Genomic DNA, 12,657 nt, shown 5'->3' on the forward strand with positions numbered 1-12,657 from the left:
CGTTTTAAATCTAGAATCAAACATGAATCTCTGCAGCTCACAGGAAACTCTTTGATTTTCAGTGTTTTAGTCTGTGGTATTTGCAGCCTAATGAGACAGAACCTTCTGGAACGATTTCTGCTTCCGGTCAGACTGAACCGGGTCAGACTGAACCGGGTCAGACTGACCTGAGTCAGAGGAGACCCGCCCCCCCGGATCAGCCAGGTGAATGACAGTCTGAGGTCTGAGTGACTCTGGATGTTAGAGGAGACGGTCACATCAGACCTGAGAGGATGGAGAACGGGTTCAGTCCTGCTGAACATCATTTTGGTTGATTCTGGATCTTTTTCTTCAATATTTTGTCTTTGTTTATTCTATTTAACCACTACACATGACCAAAAAAAGATATTTATTTTTTAGTCCAGACTCCTTGTTAGGATAATGTGGGTCATCCATTTGCTAATATAAAAAGATTTAAAATAAGATCATTTTTTTCTGTAATAATTGTCACTGTCAGAATATCATCACACCAACAAAACGAAGACTAACGGATCAGCCTGTGTTATCAGTGTAGAACAGTTCATCACCAGATCACATGATCTCAAAAGATAAATCAGTTTTTGAGTTCACAGAAATGTTACCCAACAGTCTGCAGTGAAAGAAAAGAAAGTCAAAGAAGATTTGTCCAAATATTCAGCAGCATATTCAGATTATGTGAACACAGATTAAAGGTTTGAGGAACTCTTTCAGAAACACACAACCTTGTTATGAACTTTGTGTTATTGATTTGTCTCCATCAGGATCACCCACACGACGAGTTTAATCCATCGACTGTATCAGAGAACTGGACCGAGTGTGTCATCTTCCACAGAAGATAGTTCATTCTGGTTCCAACCAAATTAAGTCAATTCAGTCGCTATTTTATTGCAATACGGACGCCGCCATGTTGGAGCCAGACATCATCAGTGATTGGTCTGAGTCTGTTTCAGTCATCGTTTCCATGGTAACCACTCTCACCAATCAGGAGTGAGTTTGTTGGAAGCCACACCCCTACCACTTAAAATTGGTCAAATGTTTTGAACATTGGACATGAGGGCCAGCAGGCTCCTCCCACTTTTACTGAGGCACCTGATTGGTCAGTTTGTAACTTAAAATACAAAAAAATCATAGAAAGAAGATTATCCAGAAGAAATGTTTATTCTGATCAATAAAATGACTGATGAACTGCTGTTTACCTCTCTATAGAGTCTATGGGATGTACGATGGAGCAGAAAATCTTTGGATGGTCAAACAGACTGTAGTCAGTCGTCCCTGGAGCACATCAGCCTTTCCCATGAGCCTCTTCTCCATCCACACGCGGTTCCTTTCATAACTGCTCCTCTGATGGACATCCTCAATTATTAACCGGCTCTCGTCGGGAAGCTTTCTGCCAGGAAGGAAACCGGAAACCGAGTCCTCGGAGCTCCTAAAGGTCTCCGCCCCCCGTTGAGGTGGCTCCTTCTTCTGGGTAACAAACAGCATGGTGGGGTGGTGGGGGTATGATGGTGGGGGGTGGCGCTCTCACAGTGACCTGCTGGGAGGTGGCAGATGGAATAATTGAATCGATGACTGCGCTGCACGACACGATGAAGAGTTTCACAAGAGTCGACCGCACAAATATCAGTTCAGCAGAACCGCAGAACCAGAACCGGATCTGTGTGGCTTCATTATCAGAACGGCTGTGATAGTGAATAGATTCTAGAGTCTACTCAATCATTTTCATCCTTCATCAGAAACTTTTCCTTCTGGGATTCAGATATCAAGTAATGCAAGTTTAGACAAGCAGGATCATCTGGGTTCCTGGGTCGGTCTGAATATGGACTCAAACCTGAGAAACCTGGAGCAAATCCAGACCAGATCCAGATCAGATCCAGACCAGTTCCTGACCAAGATCCAGACCAGATCAGATCCAGACCAGTTCCTGACCAAGATCCAGACCAGATCAGATCCAAATCAGATCCAGACCAGTTCCTGACCAAGATCCAGACCAGATCAGATCCAGATCAGATCCAGACCAGTTCCTGACCAAGATCCAGACCAGATCAGATCCAGACCAGATCCCAAACAGATCCCGACCACATCCAGACCTGTTCCTGACCAGATCCAGACCAGATTAAATCCAGACCAGATCCAGATCCCAACCAGATTAAGATCAGATCCAAACCAGATCCTGACCAGATCCAAACTGGTTCCTGACCAGATCAGATCCAGATCAGATCCAGATCAGACCAGATCCAGACCCGATCAGATCCAGACCAGATCCAGACCAAAGAGAGAAGCAACAGAAAGAAGGAGGACTAAGTCCAGTTCAGGAGAAGATCTTGTCCAAGTATTGATCAATCAGAACAAATCTGACTAAATTCTGTTTCAGTGAATGAGCCTAAACTGAAATTGGACTGAAGAATATTTATGCTAAACAATCCATTCATGTGGTGAATGAGAATCCATCGGGTCAAAGATTTAATGACGTGTTCTAACCTGTTTCATGGATGTTGGTATCTCGTCTGCTTCAGGAGTCTTTAGATTCCAATGGGTTTGTTCACCGTCACAGTTTAGGGAGCACGATGAAAATGAATGGAAGCTGATGAAAAGATCTTCTCATTTTTTATTTTCACAGTTTGTCCTGGATGATCATTTTTAACTTTTTATTTATTACGTTCGATAAATAATTTCATCTTCTAAATTTCCATTAGTGCTCGACCAAACTTCTGCGTCTTCTTCTGTCTCCGCTCACACATAAACTCTCTCAGCAAAAGGAATTCTTCCACAGAAACTGGAAACATTTAGATCCATTTGGACCAAAACGATTAGCAGATCAACGAGAGGACGACGCGTCTGCTGACCCTGAAGAGGATCGGACGATCCGTCCTTCAGACCTCTGACAAACCAAAGAGGAAAGACCTAAGCAGCTCAAGATGTTTGTTCCTCTGCCTTTTGCTTGTTTGTGTGGTTAGCTTAGCGCTGTTAGCAAACACAGACTGGGTAAACATGATGAGCCCCCCCCACATGGATTCCTGGCCCTGCAGGCCGTGTTCAAACACAACTGCTGCTCAGACTGAAACCTTCTCACAACAGAACCAGCAGAAGGTATTCAGATCCTGGACAAACACGTGTTTACACGGCGTGCAGCTCGTCCTGAGCACAACTTCCTGTCTGCTGGATTACAGAGATGAAGCCGCCGGCGTGTAGAGGATGGAGGAACCCTAACTCTGTTTGAGGGGAGGATTAGCTTCAGTTATTGGAGCTGTTAACCTCAGGAACCTTTGGCTGGAAGAAAGGTCCAATAAAGTCCTGTGTTTCCATGACAACATCAGAGGGTCCACCTATTACATCATCACATGGTCTGGTTCCACGGCGTAGCCTACGGCGCCCTAACCCACATGGCGCCCAGATTACCTGAAAGACCAAGAAAGTCTTCAAACCAAACCGCTCAACCATCAAGTCGTCGTTCGTTAAGACAAGTTAAACCGCAGTCACATGACCACATTTTAAGGAAGCACAGGTGTGTCTTCAGCCAATTATGTGTCCATTTGTTCTCCTGATCTGTAAAGAGTTTCTCCTGCAGGAAGTTGAAGAAACAATACAGCAAACTTAAAGTTCCCCCGCTCGCTTCCTTCTGTTTATCACTGCAAACTGACCTGTAAAATCACAAGTCATCCTGTCTGGTAACATGGAATATTTCTAAACTATAAACATAAATCCATACATCACTCGTGTGTCCTCAGGGCTTATACAGAGACAATGTCAGGTTGACTTAAAACTGTTGTACTTTTACATAATTGTCCTTTAAATCTACCAGAAAATATTCAAATATTCCAGCGTAGAAACTCTGACATGATGTTTTAGTCACTGAATCTGGACCGAAGCCAAAGGTCCTTCAGCCAGAAACGTTATCCATGGATTTATCAAGGAGAGGATATAAAACATGACAGCAGCAACACAAGTGATGCATTTATGAAACAGTTCCTCACGGAGGAGAATCCAAACAACCACAGAGACGTTCTCATGGGAGAGAGACTGGAACCAGATTAGGAGCAGATGAAGATGTACAGATTACAGGCTGAGTGTTCCTTTATGTGATCCTGTATTTAGTCTTCCAGAGATGGACCTCATTTTGATTTGAAAGTCTGACAATGTTTGTGTGCTCAAACCTTCACTGCTCTAGAGGAGATCTGAGGGAGGAATGGACCAAAACATCACTGCTGTAGAGGAGATCTGATGGAGGAAAGGACCAAAACATCACTGCTCTAGAGGAGATCTACAGGAGGAATGGACCAAAACATCACTGCTCTAGAGGAGATCTGATGGAGGAATGGACCAAACCTTCACTGCTCTAGAGGAGATCTGATGGAGGAATGGACCAAAACATCTCTGCTGTAGAGGAGATCTACAGGAGGAATGGACCAAACCTTCACTGCTCTAGAGGAGATCTGATGGAGGAATGGACCAAAACATCTCTGCTCTAGAGGAGATCTGCGTGGAGGAATGGACCAAAACATCTCTGCTCTAGAGGAGATCTGCGTGGAGGAATGGAGTTTGTGATAACCTTGTGAAGACTTGAAGAAAACGTTTGGCTGCTGTCATTACAAACAAAGAGTTTTTAACAAAGTATTGAGCTGAACTTTTGTTATTGTAAATATTTATTCTCCACCATCATTTACAAATAAATTCTTTAATAATGGGATTTTCTGTATTTTCTTTTTCATTTTCATCTCATAATTGAGGTTTATCTCTGATGAAAATGACAGGCCTCTCTCATCTTTTTAAGTGGGAGAACCTGCTCAATTGGTGGCTGACTGAATACTTTTTTTGCCTCACTATCCCTTTAATGATGCTCCACCATCATGTTTTTGATGGGGTCTGAACCCCTCTGAGGTGTATAACAGTCCAACTTGCTGCAGGTTTTCTGAACTCAATCTCTGACAGAGTTGGAACAAATCCCAAATATATAAAGAATTACTGCAGATTCTTGGTCGTCATCAATGTTCTGATGTCTCTGAGGTTCCATCAAGACCTTTGTTAGATCTACGTCTTTCTTTTCAGTTACCTGACGTGAATCTCTATTAAACCTTTGTCTATGTTTGAAAGATTAAATGAACTTGTTCATTTAAAAGGTTAACGTTAGACACTAACTTGAACTATGAACCAGACTATGATCTTAATTCCTCTAAACTCCATTTCTAAAGCACATTCCTGATCCTGTCTGACTCTGTTTTCTTTGTTTCCTCCATGGAGGACGTTTCCCTGTGCAGTCTGAACATTCTCCACTCACAGAACCTCTGCAGACTTCATATGCATGAAGCACATCGGGCTGTCAGTCCCAAATGACCAAAAGCTTCAAACGCCAGGATATCGCCTCCCAGTGTTGACCTCACATTCATCCTCACCCAGAGAGAATCCCGCTCCTCCAGGAGGAGTCGGAGCGCCGGCAGGCCGGAGGACCAGCGGCTCCTCCTGGAGGAGTCGGAGCGCCGACAGGCCGGAGGACCAGCGGCTCCTCCCGACCGTCCAGCCTGAACTAGGTCAGCCGTCCAAACCTCCCGAGGACGAACGCCACCGTCAAGCACTAATCAGTGCTCGGCCAAGAGTGCGCTCCATTTCTGCGCCTGCGGTTCTTGAGGACCTCCCCCCCCCCTTCTCTTTCTTTTTGGCGGTTGGAGCCAAACGCTGAGGGACAATATTTACTGTCAGAGTAACTGAGATCTCCCTGCTAATCAAAGGGGGACATGGACCCCCGCCCCTCTCACACCGCCCTGTGTTTGCTGACAGGGCTGCTGTTCTCGCCGCGCTGACACGGCGCCATCCTTCATCATTTATTCAAATGGAAGAGCTGCTCATCCTTGTAGCACTGAGAAGGTCCAGCAGGAGTCTGAGGAGAGTCGACCTCATTAGGAGAGACTGATCCGCTCTGATGGTATTGAGATAATTATGACTCGGGACTGAATCGAGGACGCTCACTCTGAAGTCACAGCAATGAGGGGTCAAAGGTCAGAGAAGAAGAAGGTCATCAAAGTTCACAGGAATCCATGCGAAACACGACCAAGTGTCTGATGTAAGGGAGTCAGCTCCTGCTCCTCCTATGGAGGTCACGCTTAGTGTGAGTCACGTGACTGTATTCGACCCACATGACCTGGACTTAAGCCACATTATTTGAACCTCAGTCATATGACTTGGATTTGAGTTACAAGACTTGGACTTGAGCCACATTACTTGGACCTCAGTCATATGACTTGGATTTGAGTTACATGACTTGGACTTGAGTTACATTACTTGAACCTTAGTCACATGACTTGGACTTGAGACTCATTTCATTTTTGTATCAATTTAATTTATTAAACATATTGACGACGGTTCATCCCTATCTATGGTCAAAGCCAACTCATATACAAGTCCTGAATTTGAGATCTTTAGACTTGACTTGGATTTCAAAAGCAGTAATTCAGGGCTTTACTTTGACTTTAACATCAATGACTTGGGACTTGACTCGGACTTGCCCTGTTTCTGTGTTTGTTTACACCTGTGTGTGAAGTCGGCTCGACATCCCATCAAGTCCAGGACTCGTATGGATGATCTAACAATCCAACCAATCAAATTACAGAAGAACATTCCCTCTTTTCATCAAAGCTAGTTCCTGTTTACCAGTGTTTACATTCCAACATAAAAGTTATCAGGTTGTCAACAGAAAATAGATGGATCCTTCGTAAATGTTGATAAATAAATACAATTCTTAAAACTATACATGTTTTGTGTAAATAGTATAACTCAGTTGTTGAAAGGACTTGGAAGGACTTGAAACATTCAACTGTAGGACTAGTGACTCGAGACTTGACTTAGACTTGAGAACAAAGACTCGAGACTTAATTGTGACTTGCAAAACAATGACTTGATCCCACCTCAGGTTTCAGGGACTGAGATGTTTCTTTTAGAGAGGATAGAAGTTCAACTGTTAAATGAATTTGTAACAAAAGAAAAAAGTTACTCTAGACCCAAAAGTAACTAAATACCTCCTTAACGTGAGTGTGAAATAACAACAGAGTCCTCTGGAATCATCGCTGATCCCCACATTTCTAGGACCGCTGTCTCATCAGTAGTTCCTCATCACTCCACTAGGGGCAGTAGAGAGGCTTTACCTGCTCATTTCAAAATGGCTGCCTCCATGGAGACTCTAAAACACTTTCAGTGAGAAACGTAACTGTTGTTATTTAATTGATTACTTGTACTGAAAGAATACACAATCGGATGATCAATGATTCTTTTTAAAGTTACTCATGTTAAAATGTGTGTGATGAACGTTGAGTTATTAATGAAAACATAAATAATCATTTTTGTTCGTGTTAAGCTAACATTGTTGAGAACAGAAACTCACCAAATCACCGACAGGTTAGAATTATGACTGTTGCAGAACAAATGGTAAAATATTGAAGCTTTCATGGATTCTATCAAAGGGTTTAAAGAAAACTACAAATGTTGAGTTTCCTACCAATGCAGCAGACTGAATCAAGAGAACTTTTAACAGAACTCCTGATAATGTAAAGATCGTCTTTTCTCCGACACGTCTGGAAGACGTAGAGTCCTGATCTCCAAGAACCCCGTCTCCAACCACCAGAGACCTGTGGGGATCGGTCTGATGTGGACCGCTCCACCCCCCAGTCAGGTGTTGGTGACGTTGTAGAAGATCAAACTCCCAGACTGTGAACATGTGGTGCAGCCAAAGGTTACAGAAGCTCATCTCCATCTCTGTATTTAAAGTGACGTTGTCTGGTCTTAGAAGAGGAAACGAGAATCAAAACAGGAAAAGAAATCTGAGCTTGCAGAGAGGACCTGACCATCACTTCCAAAGTGTTAATAAAGCTTCATGTTGTCCATCTGGATGTTCTTAGAACAGAGACTGGATTTAAAGTGTTTATTAAAGACGTTTGCTGATCTGTGGAGGATGACGGTGAAACATTTGGGTTCAGTTCTGTGCTCTCTGTGTGGACGGTCTGATCCTCTGAGTTCTGCAGGTGTGAAGACTCACCTGAACCCATCCCTTCATCCCTTCATTCCAGCCTGAAGGCTCTGACTCTCCCCTTAAATCTGCATCATCGTAACATCAGTCTAAACATTTCTCTGGTTAGATTATTGATCTGTCGTGGTTCGAGTTTCTTTCCTGCTGAGAATGAGACAAATCCACTCTGAGCTGCTCAGACATCATAAAACAACAAAGAAGTAATCCCGACTAACACGTCTCTGACATGATATTTAGATGCTGATCTGCCTCCAAAGTGAACGTGTGAATTATTTCTGTGCTGATTCCTGCAGCTCCTGTGAATGTCAAGCTGCTGCTCGTCCAGCCACAAATCAAATTAGAGCCATTCCTCCTTCAGGGAGAAACACATTTGAAAAAAGGCTTTTTCCTCCCTTTAAGTAAATCAGTGATCACTGAAAAGCCCCGGAGACTTTTTAATAATCAAATTACTCTGGACTGATGTGAATTAGGGCTGATAATCGGCGTAGACGGCAGCTCGGGGCCGCCTCCAGACGCACACATCTACACACGGCTCTGCTGGAGATTCATCTATACGTCAGGACAGAGGAACCTTCAACTCGTGTCCAGAATCGTCCTGGAGAGGAGTAGAAACTGTTTCTCTGTTTATATATGACAGCAGGGAAACTCCTCTGGCTTCAGTAAAGTTCAACGAGTAATTGGTCAGTGACTCCGCCTCTTCAATGATGTGTCCAGACATCTCCCTTAATCCTCACATTCATCCATGAGATTATCTTTGTTCAATCGAGAAAAAAAACGTTTGCAAGTGTCTCAAGATCATTCTGAGGATCACTGAGGATCACTCTGAGGATCACTGAGGATCACTGAGGATCACTGAGGATCACTGAGGATCACTGAGGATCACTGAGGATCACTCTGAGGATCACTGAGGATCACTGAGGATCACTGAGGATCACTCTGAGGATCACTCTGAGGATCACTGAGGATCACTCTGAGGATCACTGAGGATCACTGAAGATCACTCTGAGGATCATTGAGGATCACTAAAGATCACTCTGGGGATCATTGAGGATCACTCTGAGGATCACTGAGGATCACTAAAGATCACTCTGAGGATCATTGAGGATTACTCCGAGGATCACTGAGGATCACTGAGGATCACTCTGACTCGTGTCCTTCAGTCACTTCCAGCGTCACGGCTCAGTTGCGTGCGCCGTAGTCTTTTCGTAACATTAACAGTGCGAGAGAAACTCCCACTGCAGGCGTTCACGTCCTGCGTCTGCGGACTGACCTCTGCGTCGCTGCAAATCCTTTTCGTTTGGTTCAAATTTTGACGGACGCCGCAGCTGATCATCATCACTTTCTGTGAAGTTGGGGCTATTCACGACTTAAACCGGAAACCACGCGAGAGAATTTAAAGTGCATCCGGTATATTTTCTAAATAAAACGAACTTTCCGCTGAACTCACCGGTTTCAGCGTGTCGTAAACATTACGTAGTTTACGTGTTACTCAAAGTGTGTTGCAGCACAGCGTTGTCAGTCATAACCATGGAAACGAGAAGCTGATCATAGAGATCCAGCACTACTCTGTCTGGGCTGAGCTTTCACAGGCTGTGGCTGGAGCAGCAGCCGGTGTAAGCCATCGGCTGTAGATAGTCCACTCCCGCGACGCAACAAAGCCGTGACGCTAGCGGTGTGAGCCCGGGGTTATAGCACCTCCTCATTACAGCCTCTCCTTACTGGTCCTTACAGCACCTCCTCCCCATAACACCTTCCACCTCATAGCACCTCCTCTCTAACAGGACCTCCTCCCTTTGTTCACCTCCTCCTGTTGGTTCTCCTCCTCTCTGTGTGTGAACAGACCTCCTGCAGCAGAACAGAGACCTCCTTCTCAGGAGGAGCAGAGTTGTCCTGTTTGGTCCGAACCAGAGTTCAGGTAAACTTTCACACCTGCAGAACCAGGAGGAGGTAGCTGGAGCCTATCCTCGCTGCCACGGGGTTAATGCAGAGAGCATGGTGAGCATCATGCAGAACACAGAGGAGTTCTCCTGCAGACTGGATTACAGTCAGACTTTGAAAACCTGCAGAGGATCCTCAGCAGATGTTGGAGGATCATTTTAATCTCAGAACAGTTTAGATCTGAGGACTCACAGAACCAGTTTCTTCATTTACAGACGACGTCGCTGCAGATTCCTGCTGTGAGAGACGATGAGAAAAGACGTTAAAGAAAACGTTTTCTCTTAATGTGACAGAACCGTTCCAGAGAAAAAAGCTCCTTTTGGCAGCAACTGAAGCTGCAGTGAAGTGAGTGCAGCTCTTCGGGGGGGTCGGGGGGTGTCTGCTGAAGCTGCTAACAGATGGCAGAGTCTGTTTTCATGTATTCTGAGTCGGGGTTAAGAAGCTGGAGTAAAAATAGCGGCGTCCATCTGCTCCGACGCTGCATCTGAACAGCCGTCCTGCTGGATGTTTCATGCAGACCTTCATTAACACCAAAACATGGAAACAAGCCGGTTCCTCGGCACACGCAGCAATTAACACCTCCCTCTGATCAGGGCGGAGCTCTGATAAAAATATGACGGGAGCCGCTGACAGACGTGTCAGATACAGATATGAACTCCACTTCCTGACCGAGTTTCTGCTCGACTTTTGGAAAAAGGATTCAAATCATTTAAGGAGGCTCTGCGTCCATGAAAACATTCAAACAATCGAAACGACAGAAGAATTTAAATGAAATGAATGCCACTCTGTGTCTTCTTCACCTGGACTGAAACCTCCAGGGTGATGCTGCAGGACGCAGATCCTGGACCTTCAATCACACCGAGTTCTGATGGGGATCGACAGATCGGACCGGGACCTGCTGGATCACAGGGGAACCGTCACACGTCTGAAGACATTTCCCATCATTCCACAGACATTTCCTGACATCCATCTGGTGATTTTGACGCTTCGTTTCTCGTCTATTCCAGCTTTTGCTGATCTCAGAGACAGAATACTCGTTCATCTGAGGTCATTTCCTGTGATGTTCTGAGGAAACTCTTCATGCTTTTGTACTTTATGTCAAACGAGATGAAATAAAATGAAAAAAACATAAATATGGTTAATAAGAATCATTTATTCTTGAAGCTGAGAGTTTGTGAACAAGATGAGAGATAAAGTGAACTTTCTTTGAGTCTCTTCAGGCTGAACTTCTCCTCAAACTGACTTGTTTCCATTTAGGACAGTAAATAGTTTGTAAATGTGCCGTTTTCCTTCTGCAGGAATGTTCTGTTATTCTTGCATTTATCCCACTTCCTCCCTTTCTGACTTCCCTCCATTCCTCCTTAAATCCTTTTTTTCTTTCATTTTCTGTCCTTTCGCTCGTTCTCCATCACCTTCATGGGTTCGTCGTGTCGTTATTGTCGTCCTCTTTGGCTCCACATCATCATCGTCAGCCGCTCTCTGACTTGATTGTTTTTCCCTGAACTTGTCAGATGTTTCTCTGCCATTCAGTTTTCTTCAGTTTCATCTCTCCGTTCCTCATCGTCTCATTCCTGCCTTAACCGTGTGTGTTTGTGTGTTTGTGTAAAGTGGGTGTCGGCTGACTCTGCTGTGTTGTTTGACAGTAAATTGAATAAAGCTCTAATTGAATGAGAGTGCACTCTCCACTTCCATCAGTGATTTGATGTCTGAGCTGAAGGTTTGAATTCATCATTAAACTGCAGAAAACAGTCGACACACCCGGACTGCTGCAGCTGAACCACAGACGGATTCTGTTCATGCAGATGTTCAGATCCAAACACTCGTGAACGGGTTTTAATTTTTACTTCTCTGTTTCTATGAACTGTTATAACGTGTTACACGCTGACATGTTTGTATTTCCTCTGTCTGAGTTCAGGACAAAAGCACGTCGAGCTTTAGCGATGAGTGCAGGAAGGACAGCCTGTTAATGAGCTGCTGCTGTTAAAAGAGAAACTTTCAGCATCACAGAGAATGTAAACATGTTCAGGACCAAAATACAATCCAATTACACCTCATTTTAATTGAATTCTATTCCAATTTATCTTAATAATTACTGCAAAATGTATCATTATAATTATAATTCAACGTATTGTAATGTAATCCAATTAGAGGTTATAGAAAACGAAGTAAATAAGCCTTCACTGAGCAGCAGTTCAGAACAAAAGATGTCTCAGTAAACAAGTTCAGACCAATGAAATCATTCATTCCAGTTTCAATAAACCACTTCAGTTCAGAACGTTTACATCAGACGCAGCAGCAGGCTGAACGGGCAGGTCACATGACCCTCACGGAGGCGGGACGGCGTCAGAGGGTTAACTATAAGGAGGAGCCCAGTGCATCATGGGAGTTCATGTTCACGTTTTCATCCGTCAGATTGTGGAGTCACTTTGATGATCAACCAGAGAAATGTGATCTCTGCAGCAGTTTACAGGTTTCAGGAAAACTCTGAAACATGGACATCACTGACAGGAATCCTGCAGCTCGTTTCTGGAACAAGGATGATGAATTCAGCCTGATGGAGAATCCAGTTCAGGATGGAGGAGGTGGTCAGGAGACCAACAAGGACCTTCAGAATGGTCCTTTTACTGAAACTCCTCCCATCTCACGGTGAGAAGGTTTATGTTTGTGTGGGTCTTCAACAGAACTGTGACCCG

Source organism: Oryzias melastigma, linkage group LG10, assembly GCF_002922805.2.
Source record: "Oryzias melastigma strain HK-1 linkage group LG10, ASM292280v2, whole genome shotgun sequence".
Taxonomy (NCBI): domain Eukaryota; kingdom Metazoa; phylum Chordata; class Actinopteri; order Beloniformes; family Adrianichthyidae; genus Oryzias; species Oryzias melastigma.